Here is a 17,750-nt window from a genome sequence, read left to right on the forward strand (position 1 = left end):
AAGAACTGCTTGTTGCAATCCAGACGGTGCAGCACAGGGGCAGAGGAGAAAGCTTATTTTAGGAAGATGAAGGCCTCCTCCGCTTCGGAAGTCCATTCCTTGGGATTTGCTCCCTTACGGGTGAGCGTGGAGATGGGAGCGGTCCGGGAGGAGAAATGAGGGATGAAGAGGCGGTAATAATTAGCGAAGCACAGGAATCGCTGAATCACTTTCAACCCCTCCGGTTGGGGCCACTTTAAGACGGCAGAAGCCTTCTCGGGATCCATCCGAAGAGCAGTCTCTGAGATAATATATCCCAGGAACGGAAGGGAAGTCTGCTCGAAGAGGCATTTCTCAAATTTGCGTAGAGGCGATTCTGCTGGAGCCTTAGCACAACCTGACGAACATCCCTCCGGTGTGTGGGCAGATCTGGAGAGAAGACCAAGATATCCTCCAGGTACACCACCACGCAAGAATACAGGAGATCACGGAAGATGTCATTAACCAGCTCCTGGAAGACGGCCGGGGCATTACAGAGACCAAAGGGCATCACGCGATATTCATAGTGATCGTCCCGGGTGTTGAATGCCGCCTTCCACTCGTCCCCCTGGCAGATCCGGACCAAATTGTACGCCCCACGAAGATCGAGCTTGGTGAAGATCTTCGAGCCCTTAAGGCAGTCGAACAGCTCCGAGATGAGAGGCAGGGGGTACCTATTCTTGATGGTAAACTGGTTAAGACACCTGTAATCGATACAGGGACGTAGTGAGCCGTCTTTCTTAACGAAGAAGAATCCTGCTCCAGCCGGGGAGGTAGATTTCTGGATGAATCCCCTAACAAGATTCTCTTCTATGTACTGAGACATTGCCCGGGTCTCAGCCAGTGACAGGGGGTAGATACGCCCACGGGGAAGTGAAGCACCGGGTACCATGTCGATTGGGCAATCATACGGCCTATGAGGTGGCAGTGTCTCAGCTTCCTTCTTGTCGAAGACGTCCGCATAGGACCAGAAGGGTGCCGGCAGACCATGTAGATTAGCCAGAGTAGATGGGGATCGAGTAGGACAAACCGGAACCAGGCAGGACTCATGGCAATCCTGCCCCCAATGGAGCACCTCACCAGATCGCCAATTCAGGACGGGTTCATGTCTTTGTAACCAGGGTAGACCAAGCAAGATTGAGTGAGAGAGACCGGACAGCACATGAAAGGAGATCCTCTCAGAGTGCAGCATTCCCACCTGTAGGGTTAAAGGCTCAGTGACGAGCAAGATGGTCTCCGGAAGAAGTCTCCCATCCACGGAAGCGACTGCTAATGGTTCAGCCAGACGTATGGTAGGAATCTGATACCGCTCCACAAGGGCCTGAGAAATGAGATTCCCAGTGGCTCCGGAATCCAGGTGGGCAGTCTCAAAGAAGCGGGTCTCACCACTGGAAATAGAAACAGATAGAGTTAAGGACGGAGAGGATTTATTCTTGCCTTGGACGACCTCTCCGAGCGGTCCTAGACACTGGAGTTTCTGGCTTCACCGTGCAGGGAAGGATCAGATGCTCCTTACTGCCACAGTAGAAGCAACTCCCTTCGGCTTGGCGTGTCTCCTGGCGAGACTTGACCATCTTGGTTTGGTCAATTTGCATGGGTTCAGGCGAGCGTGCCCGGGGAATTGCTGGTTGGGAGGCAGGCTTTTGGAATACATGAGCGAGACGCGGAAATCTTCAAATCTTCTCTCCCGTTTAGTCTCCTTAGCTCGTTCCAAAAAAAGGATGTCAATCCAGGTAGCTAATGAAACCAGGTCGTCCAGGGTGGAAGGGATGTCATGACTGGCTATCTCATCCTTGATCCGTCCGGAAAGACCCTCCCAGAAGGTGGACACCAGGACCTCGTTGTTCCAGGCAAGCTCAGATGCAAGGGTACGGAAATGTATGGCATACTGGCCCACGTTGAGACTCCCTTGGCGGAGACGGAGTAGTGAGGAGGCAGTAGAAGTCTTTCGTCCGGACTCATCAAAGACCTTCCGGAAGTCAGTGAGGAAAGCCGGAAGATCGGACACCAGGGGATCACCTCTCTCCCACAGAGGGTTTAGCCATGCCAATGCCTCCCCGATGAGATGAGACATGATGAACGCCACCTTGGCCCGGTCAGAGGGAAACTGATGTGCCAGTTCAAAGTGCAGCGTGCACTGATTTAGAAAACCCTGACATAAGACGGGGTCACCACCAAAACATGGAGGTGCCGAGAGCCGGATGCCATAGCGCTAGTAGGCTGAGGCACCGCCGGAGACAGACACAGATGGGTGGGCAACGTGTCCAGGCGGGAGTTGACAGACCGCAGGTAGGTCAGGATAGTTTCCTGTTGAGATCTCTGAAGAGAAACCTCCTGGTACAGGTCAGAGAGCGAAGGAGCCTGGGGGCCACCGGGTTCCATGGCCCGTGCAAACTGTTACGGATCAGGGTGGTGGAACCTCTGTGCTGCGGTGCAAGGAGGGACCAGAGGGGCGTGACTAAGTACCTACTCGGCCTGACCAAGGTCGCACGGCGGCTCGATCGATTCCGTGAACCAGGGAGGGACCGAGCAGGGGGACCAGGTGCCACTCCGGGACCAATCTTGTGTGAGATCAGGTGACTCCCACGGGTCAGATGGCAGAAACTGACCGGTACAGCGGATGAGCACGGCAGGAAGGCTGACGGGTGGTCCACGTAGACAAGCAGGCTGATTTGGCTGATAGCCAGACGGGTGCTCCGGGTAGGCAGGCTGGCAGGCACAACGGGTAACTGGCAGGTGCTTCCAGGTAAGCAGGCTGGCGGGCACGGCCTGTAACAAGCAGGTGCTTCCAGGTAAGCAGGCGGGCAGAGTCCATAGAGAGACTGGCGGACTGGACTGTAGACAGACTGTCGGGCTGGATAGTAGTCAGACTGGCGGACTGGACTGAAGAACAGACAGGCGGACAGGACTGACTTGCAGAGGGACCTGAGGGCTGAAGCAACAGTAAGAATCACAGAGCAACAACCTTGCACGGGCACCTCCATATTGGAGGAGCTGCTTTAAATAGGGAAAGTCCTCCGGCCATTGGCCGGGGACTTTTTAGGACGGCGCGCGCGACCCCTTTAAGAGGGAGGGAGCGCACACGCGCGCCCTAGGCACAGTGCCCAGGAAGCTGCGTGCACCAGCAGCAGCAGGGAGGCCGGAAGATGCCGGACCAGGAAAGCGGCGGTAGGGGGAATGGCGTCTCTGCCTGGCATGGGGCAGAGACGCCGATGCTACATGGGGCCATTCTGCATATCCACAATTCGATAAGCTGGAAAGTTTTTGCTTTTGGCAGAATAAAGGTCTTCATCGTATTGTGCAGCTAATTCAGAACAACTCATTTAGAACCCTTAAGGAGCTTCAGTAGGAGTTCGATATTCCAAATAAAAGGTTTTAATAGCATCTACAACTGAGACATGCCTTCTCTCTCCAGAATAAAAAAAAATAATAATTTACCCACATTCAGGAAGCTGCATTCTTAGATAACATTGTTAACCCCTTTAATGCCCATGACGTACTATTCCGTACCCGCGCCCTGGGCTTTAAGAGCCATGTACGGAATAGTACGTCATGGCGATTGCACCCGCACACAGGCTGTGCGAGCGCGATCGCCGCCGTGTGTCAGCTGATTGTCACAGCTGACACCTGGTACTATGTGCAGGGAGCGGTCCCACACCGCTCCCGGCACATTAACCCCCGCAATGCTGCGATCGAAGTCGATCGCAGCATTGCGGTGGCAAGGGGAGGTGATCGCAATACTCACCTCCTCTTCCGGCCTCCAGCGCTGTCTGCCGCGGCTTCCCAGATGTTGCCGTGGCGACCCGATGTCGTCATGACAACATACGGGTCACCAGACAGCAGGAAGATAGTTTGGTCATGCGCAGTGCATGACCAAACGATCTTCTCCCTGTGTAGCGCTGACAGCCTGCATAGCACAGGTATGGTGCTCCATTCCTGTGCTATGCAGGCGATGAGAATAAAAAAAGTGAAAGTCCCATAGTGGGACAAAGTATAAAAGTAAAAAAAAGTCTCAGAAAGTGAAAAAAAAATAAAATTATAAAAAATTGTAAAAATATATATACATATATATATATATATATATAAATAAAAAAAAAATCCATCAAAAATAAAAATATAATGTACCCATCAATAAATATTATTATGAAAAAAAACCAAAACAATAAAAGTACACATATCTGGTATCGCCACGTCCGGAACGACCTGACCTATAAAACTGTCCCACTAGTTAGCCCCTGAAGTGAACACGGTAAAAAATAAAAAAACAAAGCAAAAAACAATGCTTTATCATCATACCGCCAAACAAAAAATGGAATAACACGTGATCAAAAAGACGAATATAAATAAAAATGGTACCGCTGAAAACGTCATCTTGTCCCGCAGAAAACAACCTGCCATACAGCTCCATCAGCCGAAAAATAAAAAAGTTCCAGCTCTCAGAATAAAGCGATGCAAAAAAATATTTTTTTCTATAAAATAGCTTTTATTGTGTAAAAGCGCCAAAACAAAGAAAAATTATATAAATGTGGTAATTTTCAAAATTTGAATTTTCATGCCCTTAAATCAGAGAGATATGTCACACAAAATAGTTAATAAATAACATTTCCCACATTTCTACTTCACATCAGCACAATTTTGGAACCAATTTTTTTTTGTTAGGAAGTTATAAGGGTTAAAAGTTGACAAGCGATTTCTCATTTTTCCAACAAAAATTACAAAACCATTTTTTTTAGGGACCACATCACATTTGAAGTGACTTTGAGGGACCTTTATCACAGAAAATACCCAAAATTGACACCATTCTAAAAACTGCACCCCTAATGGTGCTCAAAACCACATTCAAGAAGTCTATTAACCCTTCAGGTGCTTCACAGGAATTTTTGGAATGTGGAAGAAAAAAATGAATATTAATTTTTTTTTCACAAAAATGTTACTTTAGACCCAATGTTTTTATTTTCGCAACGGTAAGAGAAAAAAATGGACCCAAAAATCTGTTGTGCAATTTCTCCTGTGCACGCTGATACTCCATATGTGGGGAAAAAACACTGTTTGGGCACTCGGCCGGGAAGGAGCGCCATTTGACTTTTTGAATGTAAAATTAGTTTGAAAAATTAATGGACACCATGTCGCGTTTGGGGAGCCCCTGATGCGCCTAAACAGTCGAAACCCCACACAAGTGACACCATTTTGTAAACTAGACCCCTGGTCTAGTTTCCAAAATGGTGTCACTTGTGTGGGGTTTCGACTGTTTAGGCGCATCAGGGGCTCTCCAAATGCGACATGGCATCCGCTCTCAATTGCAGACAATTTTGCATTCAAAAACTCACACAGTGCTCCTTCCCTTCTGAACCCTACCGAGTGCCCAAACAGTGCATTTTCCCCACATATGGGGTATCGGCGTACTCAGGAGCAATTGCACAACAGTTTTTGGGGTCAATTTTCTCCTTTTACTCTTGTGAAAATAAAAAATTTGGGGCTAAAAGATCATTTTTGTGGAAAAAGTTTGATTTTTTTTTTCACGGCTCTACGTTATAAACTTCTGTGAAGCACCTGAGGGTTCAGGATGTTCACAACAATCTAGAGAAGTTCCTCATGGATTTTTTTCAAGGGGTATAGTGAACATTTTGATCCCAGAGGCACAACACAGAATTTGATAACATTAGGTCATCATATTGAATAAGTTGTCATTAGTCTTGAGCGCAAGTGCTCGCTACTTGAGTTTGCATCGGGTGTGCACCATGTATCGTGGATGCTCGAGTCCCCACCCTGCATGTTTCATGATTATTAGACAACCCAAAAACATACATGCGGGGATCGCTCATGCATGGCAGGCAACCCCCGCGAGGTTTTTTTTGGCTGCATAACAGCCGCAAAACATATGGGGCGGAGACTTGAGCATGTCACTAGAGCACTCGCGATACTCGGTGCATACCCGAGCCAAACTCAAGTAGTGAGCACTTGCGCTCAACACTAGTCGCCATATCGTCATAATTTTTTTTCTTTACTTTTGATGCTTCCTGCATCCCTATGAATTCCCCCACAACCCTAAACTTCTTCCCCCCCTCCCTCCCCTTGTTTACCCCTCCCTCTCCTATGAGTACACCTATATGTAATTCAACTGTATGAAATCTGTTCTTTTTGATGTATGTATTTTATTTTACTCACATTATTTTACATTCTCTGCAGTTAACTGATGAAGGTCTGTATGACCGAAACGTTTTTGTTTGTAATATGAATGGACTGCATTAAATTCTCACTTCCTTAATACATACTTGAGTGCCAAGATTATTTTGATTATTTATATTCAGCCTATTTAATCATCATGAAGCCCTCTTCTAGTCAGTAAAGAAATTAATGTCTGGGAGCTCTGTTCATTCTTTACTATTAAGTCTAATCTATCTGACAAGTGCATGTGATAGCATTCTTGACCATGTTAGCGTTATAGGGGCTAACTCTGGGAAATCTAGCCATGGTGCCCACAATTTTTCAAATTTGAGGGGGCTTCCCCTCCTCTGAAATACATATTTGTCTAGGCGCGTATAGTTTATTCTAGGGATATATTCCTGCATATTTGGAGGCTTAGCATCTTACCAGTGAAAGGCAATAAGTTTTCTAGCTTGATACAACAAGCAGAGGATAGCTATCTGATGGGCCTCCTCAGTTGGTAGACCATTTATGCAGCCCAACAAGCAGACAACGGGGTTTGAAGGGACCACACACTCAAATACCCTAGATATAAGATCTAAAAGCTCTTTCCAGAATTTCCCAAGTTTATGGCAATTCCACAATACATGGCAAAGATCTGCATCAGGATTTCCACATCTATAGCAATCTGAATCCATTTTGTAACCAAAGGTTTAAGCGCAGAGGAATATTATACACTCTGTGGATCAGATAGTATTATGAGAGTCTCTGCACCTCAATCATTGATACCAATGGAATTGACTGTAGAATATCCTACCATGTGTCTTCACTAATATTGGGCCCACGGCATGCTCCCATTTGGTTTTAAGATTACAACTCCTTTTCTTAAGAATCTGTTCCATTAGGCATTTGTAATGAAGTGAAATTATTCCTCACGTCGACCTTTTCCCCACTACAGTATCCAAAAAGGCTGCCCCTTTACTTTGAAGAAGGGGGGATCGTCTGGTTTGCGATGTATAAGAGTGTCTTAACTGCAAATATTGGTAAAATCCCTTACTTGGGATTCCCAACTCTCTCTGAAACTCCTGGAAAGTCTTTAACGTATTGTCTTTAATTAATTGTGTTATCCTGGAGAGTCCCATTCCCCGCCACTGCCCAAAACCCTCTAGCTTATCAAATTCTGGGTAATTAGAATTGTTTCATATGGGTGAATATTCGGAGTATCCTACCATACCCATCATCTCTTTAACTTTGGACATTATTTTGTGTATTTCTCTAATAGTTATTCCAGATGGGTGGTAATTCCGTAACCCTCCACCCTTCAAAGCCTCCACCAGGCTTTCTATCCCCAAGGGGGTGTACCTTAAAGTCTAAAATGGGAACAAGATGTGGGCACAATTTTAGGTGATATATGGGTTGATATCCTGGAATACCTAAGGTATCCATGAGTGAGGTGCAAAGGCTGTCACAATACTACATGATTCACAGAGTGTACAACACTTATCTCAGGTTATTTAACATGGGGTATAAGGCAGATATACAAAGCTTCAGATATAGACTTCCTTATGCTGACTTATATCATATAATGTGGAGCTGCCCCAAACTTCAGAAATGTTGGTTAGCAGTGTTACACCTAATTGCTGATGTACTCAAATACAATTGTCCACTCAGACCCTGTCATATGTTTAATGGGTTATGTCAGCACCTTGCCAGTTGAGGAGGCTCACCAATTATCCTTTTTAAGACTGCTGCTTTAAGATACAGGTTCGGAGACTCTGTAGCGCATAGTAGCACAATTTGGTCATGTAGGCTTTCTCACTTTGGAGAAATATCTGTACCAATCGTGTCATGGCCATGTCAATGTAACGCTGACCTAAGGTCCAGCTACCATACATTATGCTACCCCACCTCATAATGCATGTAGGATGTGACGTATCCTTGTGAAGGCTTTTTCATGGCATTGCCCACTTGGTCTCCAGGCCATTATCTGGCTATCACTGCGTCCAAGACAAAAGCGGGACTTATCGCTGAATCTGGATAGAACTCAAACACCTGCCATTTGGAACACAGTATACCAAAGTCACATTCAACAAGCTTTTTGGCCCTGGCCAGACGATGAAAAAAATGTGAAGAAATGGATCTGCAATCATTCAATACACAGAGAGAATATGGCAGCAAATTGATAAAGTCCAAAAGCCTCATCACCAACAATTGTAATTGGGGAGAGTGGCCCTGGAGAAGGAAGTGACCGCGGTTCTGGAATGGCAGGTTGGTTGGCGATAAGCCGCTGACACATCCTGGAAACATTGAAGATCTAAAAATACTGCTGATTTTTCTAGGTCCCACCATCTACCATTATAAACCAGTAGTCGCAGTCTGCCGAAGGCACTGCAGGAAAGTACTGTTTATAATTTCAGTATCAGGATCCTGAGTTAGTGACTTCATCACCTTGATGTGTTTTCCATCTAGAACATCAAGGCATTTAGGAATCTGCATAGGAACAAAGTACCCCACTGCTATAGCTAGCCAACGCTGTGCTGTTGGGTGTGACAACATGTGGGTGAAGCTGCTCCTAGATAAGTTCAAATGCTACCCGGACAATCATAGCTATTGTCAATTTGCCTAGCAAAGACTCAAACTATTTGGAGGCAAAACAGATTTCAGTTGCCAGAAATCTGAAAAAAGGGAAACAAAAATGTTGAAAATAATCCCAAACAAACAAAACAAAAGCAATCCTTTTAAGAGTGGATTTCCAATGCACTGATGGAGATGACCTCTTTAAGAATGATTAAATAGCTTATAGATATTTATGACCTATCAGTGTAGTGGGAACCCCTTTTAAAACCTTCCCGCTAAATGATGTTCCATCATGTAATGTAGTGTCTTCAAGTGATTGGTGCTGAGCCCCCACCATACCTGGCAGACGCCAGCTGTATAACACAGCCTGTATTTACATTTATCAGCAGCGATTAGAACTGGGCTTTGATCACTGCCAATCTCTGCAACGGCATTTAAGACACACCGTCCCAGGTGCCCATCGGTCCCCATGAGGACGTAGTCGCAGGTTGCCATGGCAGCCGGAGGCCTCCTGAAGGCCCACATAACCGCATTGCCAGCACTCCTGGAAAGCCTAGTCACAGGCAAGACCTCATAGAAGACCGTGATTTAACCTATATATTGCAAAACAGTTGTATTGCTGTACTCAGAACAAGTGATCTGATGATAGCAAGTTCAAGTCCCCTATAAGGGATTTAAAAAGACTGCATTTTAAAAACGAAAATAAAGAAAGTAAAAAAGTTTTCCATCATTAGTTATTAAAAAATAAATTATTTTTGGTATTGCCATGTCCAAAAAAATCCGATCAAAATATGAAACTATTTAAAATCTACAGTAAACATCATAAATAATAAAAAATAATACAACAATCCTGGCATTTTGATTATTTTTTTTTTATTTCAGTAGCCAGTGACATCTCCCTCAAGAAAAAAAATGTAATTAAAGAGAGAAAGAAATTTTATGTAAACCAATTAATAAAAAACAACACCTCACAAAGCAAAAAACAAGCTCCGACACAGCTCTATAGACAAAAACATAAAAAAGTTATGGCTTCCAGAAATGGTGACACAAGCAATTTATTTATTTATTAACAAATTTCAGAATGATTTTTTCTCCACTGATAAAACAAACGAAAACACTATATTTGGTATCGCCATAAACATACTGACCTAAAGAACATTGCCAAGTCATTTTTTTCCCACACAGTGAACATTGCAACAATAAAACCCAAAAAATAACAATGGAATTGCATTTTTTGGCCATTTCAATGCACTTGAGATATTTTCCCCGTTTTCTAGTTCATTATATTGTAAAATGAATGGTGTTATTCAAAACTACAACTTGCCCTGAAAAAACAGCCTCCTATACAGCTAAGTCAATGGAAAATTAAAAAAGTTATGGCTCTTTGTAGGAGGGGAAGAAAAAACAAAAGCGCAAAAATTAAAATTGTCCATGGCAGAAAGAAGGGAAAAAAAATTATAAGAAACGTAACATTATTGTACATGGGTGAAACTATTTTTTTTTTCTAACAGCACTATTACATTCATGCATTGCACAGCCTGGGCCAGAAAGAAATGTAGTGGATTAAAGATGAAGTGACTTGTCAGTGGTGAAAGAGTTAATAGTTCAGAACACAAACTTAATTCAAAATGAATGAGACCTGCATCAATAATAGCCTCTGTAGTAACCATGACATCTCTTACGAGGTCATAAACACGTCAAAGAAGTTTCCATAAAACAAAGTGCGTGCAGCCACGATCAGCGCCATTACTGATGCGCCTGAGGACCTTGAGCTTGACCACTCCACGTAATGTGCCGACCTTGATGCAATTTGGAGGTTCTAGCAGGGAAAGGGGCTGTCTGCTTTAGACGCCCCCAGGGCATGGGAAGGTAACAGTGGGGGGTCCTCAGCACAGGATCCCCTTCTGTTACCCAGAGCGGAGAGACCCTCTACATAGAGCAGATCTCCTTTGGGAGTTCATGGACTGATCTATGACTTTCATGGGTTTTGTGTTGGGAGGGGGATGGTGAAGGGGGTATTTATCCTATTATGGGTTATCCATAATTAATAACCCCTGTAACCGAGTGTCCAACTTCTTGAGAGTCGGACCTGGATCTGTAAGGGAGAAATGGTACGTCCATCTGGGCAATCAGATCAACAAAATTCGTACCAGCAATCAATGTTGTGACAGATATCACAGCCAGATCTCTCCCACATCCAGTTTAACACATTTATACTCTATATTTGTTATGTCGTTCTCTGTAAATCTGGTAAAATTTAATTCTAAAACTCTGTTACATCTGTTATATATCGGCACGAACTCTCTAAGCCCAAGGGAAGGGCAATCCTCCAGCCATGGTTCCCTAGAGGTTTCCTCCACAGGGGTTTTTCCTCTCCTGAGTGCTGGAGGGTTACTCTTCGTGAGTCGGGGGTTGTGCCATTTTCGGTGTCAAGTAAATTTAAAAAAAGTTGAGAACGTTTGACACCTAATTGCAATGCTTTGTGTATTTATTTTGTGTGCTTCTATAATTCATATTATTTGGGTGTCGGGGTTAATCACATATAACAAAGTCAGACGACTGGACATCTGCTGGCTGCACAGGGCCCTCACCTATTCAGTAAATGCATCTTGTCCCACCAGGGGTGAAGAGGAGACAAGCATTGCAGTACAACTCCTGCAAGTATGCACCATCATATCTGATGACTATTCGTTTGAGAACCCACAGTTTATCCTGGGATACTCAAACAATGCATCATCAGACAAGAAGAAAAAAATTTGAATTAGACTTACCAGTAATTCAGTTTCTAAGACCCTCCATGACAGCACCAACAGGGGTCCCGGGAGGTTGCCTCCCCATCCTAATTAGGAACAGGAAACACAAGAGGTTAAATAGCCCTCCCCCTCCCTCCATCCTCATTGTTTTTCCAAGGACTACACAGTATGAATGCCTGAATTATTTATTAACACCAAGGAATTTAAATGAACATAAAGTTTCATAGGGGGGAATTACCCGTGCTGTCGTGGAGGGTCTTAGAAACTGAATTACCGGTAAGTCTAATTCTATTTTCTCTAATCCTCTCCACGACAGCACCAACAGGAGAAATACCAAAGAATAACGTTAAGGAGGGACTATAGCCTGGAGGACTTTCCTGCCGAAGGCTAAATCTTTTACAGACATCAAATCTAATCTGAAATCCTTGGTAAAGGTATGGACCGAGGACCAGGTAGCAGCTCTGCTCGATGGAAGCCCTTTTGGCCCAAGAGGCAGACATGGCTCTGGTGGAAGTAAGTTTCCCTAATAGATAGGGCCTAGATCTTGCAGATTCTTCTTGCTGTTGTTATGGCTACTAATACAGCTGCCTTCCAGGATAATTTGTCCATTCGAATTTGAGTCATAGATTCAAAGGGCATGATGGTTAGACCCTTCAGAACTATATTCAGATCCCAGGTTGGAATCATAATGGATCTTCTTGAACATATTCTAGAGGCTGTCATGAACCTCTTTATCCATCAGTGGTCTGCCAGGTTTTGGTCAAATTATGGAAAAAGAAATAGAGAAAGGTGCGCAGATGGTGCGGTTACCAAATAATAATATATGCAGATAAATTGCTCACCTCGTAGAGTTGTGTTAATGCACAACACATGTAGGCGCTTGTGTAGAGAGCTGCAGACAACACCAGCCCAAATCAGGGTTCCAAGGTACATCAACAGGTGGATATGGCAGACGAAAGGTGTATAGATTTCAAACGGAGGAGCGCAGATAAGATGATCCAGTGATCAAAGGGTTAATGGAAATATTTTTTATTAATAAACTACATTCATACGCGTTTCAGGGACGGCCTGTCCGCTTCCTCAGTGAGTAGCTGATACATAAATGTTCCTAGTATCCCTTATATACAGGCAATCAAGAGAAAAAAAAATTGTGCCAAGGCACCAATTCGTTACATTTGGTATAAAAACAAATCGATATACATATGTTCAGAAACATGTTAACAAGTCTTATTATGTATTAACAAAAAATATTAAATGGAAAGACTCTTATATTTTTATGAGTCTTGATGTCACCTGACTCTTTACTAATATTGATTGGAACATTGGACTGCTTTGTATAGAACATACCCTAAAGGATGACAATAGTCTGTCGTCCTCTCACAAATCTTTTATCCTTCTAGGTTTATCCTTTATTCTGGAAAACAATTATTTCTGCTTTTTACAACATAGATACCATAGAGGGGAAATTGACAAATGGGGTAAGAGGAGTTGCCTATGCTGCAACTCCATTAAACATGGAACAGGAATATTTTCCTCTGTCTCTAGTAAAGAAGAGTTCAAAATTAATAAAACTATGTCATGCAGCACTGAATTTGCAATTTATTTGAGTGCACAAGTCCCAAACAGTATATAGGAAGGACCACACAACCTCTCCACAAAAGACTCACCTCACATAGGCACAACATCAATACCGGGTTTTTGAAACATGGCCTCTCGCGACATGTGATCAATTGTCATAATGAGGACTTTAGTTGTCTGAGTATCATGCCCATTGAACACATTTCGAACAATATACCTAACAGGATTAAAGTGTTGAATAGAAAAGAAATATACTGGATCTACAAATTAGATACATTAAAACCCCGTGGGCTTAATGAAGTCTCAGAGGTTTTTATCTAAATTCCATCTAAATGTTGCTTTTAGTCAGTTTTAATGTTTTAGCCCTCGCTTAGTGTGGCTTTTACTGGATCTATTTAAATTTGTTCAAATCTTATGGAGTCTTGTTTTAAGTTAATTCCTGTGTTTTTTTTTCATTTATTTTTTTTTTTCTCAATTCATTTATTTCTTTTTTTCCCACAATGAGAAATAATGTAAAAATTATGATTATGACTGCATCTCGCGTCCTGGCTATACATGCGGGATGCTATCTATACGTGCTGCCTCCTGCCCTTGCTCCTCTGACACATGGGTGAGCGGCATGTGCGTTCCTTGCATATGGAGCAGGTACTCTTCACTAATTCACATATACAAAAAAAAAAATCCCGTCCTTCTCTCTCTGTGTGAGGGTCAGACTCTTTGGAGCAGCGGCTCTTACCAGTATCCTTCAGGGTGCAGTAGTGCAATACTGACCTGGAAGCATGGGTTCTATTCCATGAGAAGTGTTTAAACCATTTTTTTTTTTTTTTTACATAATACTCCGAGCATGAAGACACAATTTACCAACTTTTAGATTTTTTATTAATTTTAATTAATTTATATTGGATTACAACATAATAAGACTTGTTAACATGTTTTTGAACATATGTATATCGATTTGCTTTTATACCAAATGCAACGAATTGGTGCCTTGGCACAATTTTATTTTTCTCTTGATTGCCTGTATATAAGGGATACTAGGAACATCTGTGTATCAGCTACTCACTGAGGAAGCGGACAGGACGTCCGTGAAACGTGTATGAATGTAGTTGTGTCACCCTGGCCTGGATGCCACAAATATAATAAAGCTGTGTCTGAGAGCAAGGGGGAGGTTCTCTAGTCAGGGGAACATTAGCATGCAATACCTCCTGTCACAGGCCAGTAGGGGGAGCAGGCTGCCCCTATAAAAGCTGGAACTGGAGGCAGGGTTAGAGAGAACTGGACGACCTGTCTCAGGACTGAGAGGTGTCCCAGAGCAGAGAGGGACAGTTGTATTGCACCCTAAGAGGAAGTGTGGCAGTAGGAGAACCACAAGCCAGAGACAAGAGGCAAAGTGAGCCTGTCTTGGCAGACAAAGAACTCCATTTTACCAGACTTTGGTGTCTGAGGCTGTGAGGATTCCACGTCCTGCAGCAGATAACCAGTCCGCAGGGGACTGTATGTTCCTTGGCCTAAGAAGCCCGGTGGCTCTGCCACAACAGAAGGGACCAGCAAAGCCGTACCAGGCCGGGAGTAGAAAGGGACCCACGTTGCAGGCCATACAGGCGAGAATACACGGTGAGCTCGGGACCGTGGGCTGTTACCCTACCAGGAGGAGATAGCCAGAAGGAGCGCAGAGAGCACGGTAGGCCTACACCCTCACCCTGACCAGGGCCAATTTCCCAATTGCTCTCAGACATCCAGGTCCCCTCCTAGCCGGGACTGTTTGAGGGTCAGTTCACCGGTTCTAGTAAAGACCCTGGACTGCAATCTGTTGTCTGTGTGCTCCTTGCTCCTCCAGCACTAACGGTACTGGGACGCCCTACATCATCACCCCCATCTTCCATTATACTGCCCTGGGGCCGCACTCTTCCCGTGGGGAGTCACACTATCCCAGCTGCATACATCATCAGCCCCAGCGGTCTACCTGGCAGCGGCGGTCCGCACTGACCGCAATCCACGGGTGGCGTAGTCGGACATCACTTAAAACTTATAAAGGGACTACCACTGGTCTGACCACCCTGAGCCACGGACCGGGTCGCCACTACTACCCCCATCGTTCCCCTATTGCCCGGATCCGAGTGCCCCACGGCCCAGGGGGCGAGTCATAGTTTATTAGTAAAAAATATTTCCATTAACCCTTTGATCACTTGATCATCTTTTCATACGGAGGAGCGCGGATATCTATACACCTTTCTTCTGCCATATCTACCTGTTGAGGTTTAAGTCAAAGAAATAACTTAAAGCAGAAATCTGGACTTTCAGGGTACTAGGTTTTAACCCTTTTGATCGACCATCCTATAAAAAGTCTAATATCCTGGCAATATCAGGATGAAATGTATCTATGGGAGTAGATCCATACCAAGCAGAGAAGGTCTTCCATATTTTTAGGTAAATGGCGTAAGTGACCTGCTTCCTGCTTTTTTGTAGGGTCCCTATGACGACATCTGAGAGACCTTTGGCTTTCAGGATTAAGGCTTCAGAAGCCAGGCTGCCAAGCATAAACTGTGGGGAGCCAGATGAAATATTGGACCCTGATGAAGTAGGTTGTGGTCTGGAGGCAGGATCAGAGGACCCTCTGAGTTTAGAAAGTTTAGAGCCCCAAACCAACTTCTCTTTGGCCATAGAGGGTCGATCAGAATGGTCCTGACCCTATCTATTCTGATTTTTTGCAATATCCTCGGTAGTAATGGAATTGGAGGGAATGCGAAGACCAACTTGAAGTTCCATGGGTGAGAAAACGCATCTACCCTTGAATGAGTCTCGCTGAGATCTATGGAGAAATATTGATCCACCTTTGTATTCTGCCGACTCGCGAACAGGTCTACCTCTGGGTGACCCCCATATCCTGGTTATTAGTTGGAGCACCTTTAAACGGAGGCTCCATTCTCCCGGATTTATCTCCATCCTGCTCAGGAAGTCTGCCTGAATATTGGTGGTTCCTTTTAGATGAAGGGCTGGTAGAAACAGGAGATTATGTTCTGCCCAGAAGAAAATTTGCCAGAGACCTCTCGTAGGCTTCCAAACTTTGTGCTGCCCTGATGACATAGATGTGCCACAGTCGTCATGTTGTCTGAATAAAATATGACATGAGTTCCCTGGAGTATAGAACCTGCTGCCCTCATGGCTTTCTCTACTGCTCTTCTCTGAAATTTGAAGATTGGTCGTCCATCTTCTTGGGCCAGATGCCTTGGAAGACCCCCTGGGATGTAACTGCTCCCCAACCCCTTTTGCTGGTGTCTGTCATTAAAGAAGAGATTGGGCGATGAATCCAAGAAATTCCCTTCATCAAATTCCCTGGGTTGAGCCACCAGTTGAGAGATATCTTTACATGTTGGGGAAGGGAGATTCTTGAGTTGAGCATGTCTGAAGTTTTCCCCCAGCAAGAGAGGATAAAATTCTGAAGGACTCTTGTGTGAACTTGGGCTCAGGGAACTGCCTGAATACAAGCTGTCATTGATCCCAGGACCGACATGGCAAACCTTATGGATTGGACACAGTCTTTTGGTTCTTTTGTACCCGGATCCTTGATCTCACATTTAACTGCTTGGTAGTTGGTAGTGAGGATCTCGGATTCTGGGAATCTAAGAGGATTCATAAGAAGACCTTTTGGGTTGATGGGGTTAGATCTGATTTCTCCAGATTTAATGACCAGCCTAAAGGATCTAAGGGTATGTAGGACTGATTGGAGTTGGTCTTTGAGGTCAGAAACAGAAGGATAATTTTTTGTAAAGGTCTGGGGAGCTGAGGAGATGCCAAAGGGAAAGACCTTGAAATGAAAATGGCACACTGTTTGATTTAGTGTGACTGAAAACCTCAGATATCGCTGGTAATGTGGATGGATGTGCACATGATATTATGCGCCTTTGAGGTCTACAGTAACCATGACTAAGTTTTTGCCGATTAGTGGAAACGTGAATTTTACAGACTTCATTTTGAATCTCTGGTAAAGAATATACTGATTCAAACGCTTCACGTTGGTGAACACCTGGTGGGTCCGTTTTTTTTACCAAGAATAATCGGGAGTAATGGCCCTTGACCCGTTCCGCTTTTGGCACGGGAGCCATTACTGCTGAGGATAGCATTTACTGAAGTTCTGATACTAGGATGTTCTGAAGTTTTGCTGATGGGAGAGATATTACTTCCAGTCTCTGTGGGGGAAAGGAGGAAAATTCTACTTTTATTCCCGTCCTGACCCAGTCTAGGATTTTACGGTTTGATGTTATTTCCCGCCATTGTTCAAAGAATCCTGAGATTCTGACTCCCACTTGCTTGGAGTCATTGTCTATCAGAACGTTGGGTTTGAAAGACGCTTTTCCCTCTTCTCCCTTTGGGGTAGCTTCAACGTCCTGATTTACCCTCTCCTCTGTATGAGGGATTTTGTGTTTGTGGGGGATGAAATAGTCTTTTGAGGGTTTTCAGTTCTAGAAGAGACTTATTTTTAATCGGATACCTTCTCCAGTAAATCGTCTAGTGCTTGACCAAACACATTCCCCCTAGTAGGGTATGAAGCATAATTTGGATTTAGGTAGGATGTCTCCACTTTACATCTTTAACCATAGTGCTCTTCTTGCGGTATTAGAGAGAACCGAAATTCTTGCTATCCGGACAGAACCTGTGGAGGCGTCCGCTAGGAAACCTGCT

The sequence above is a fragment of the Phyllobates terribilis genome, unplaced genomic scaffold (assembly GCF_046119375.1).
Source record: "Phyllobates terribilis strain yellow unplaced genomic scaffold, ASM4611937v1 Scaffold_2__4_contigs__length_985480577, whole genome shotgun sequence".
NCBI classification, from domain to species: Eukaryota; Metazoa; Chordata; class Amphibia; order Anura; family Dendrobatidae; genus Phyllobates; species Phyllobates terribilis.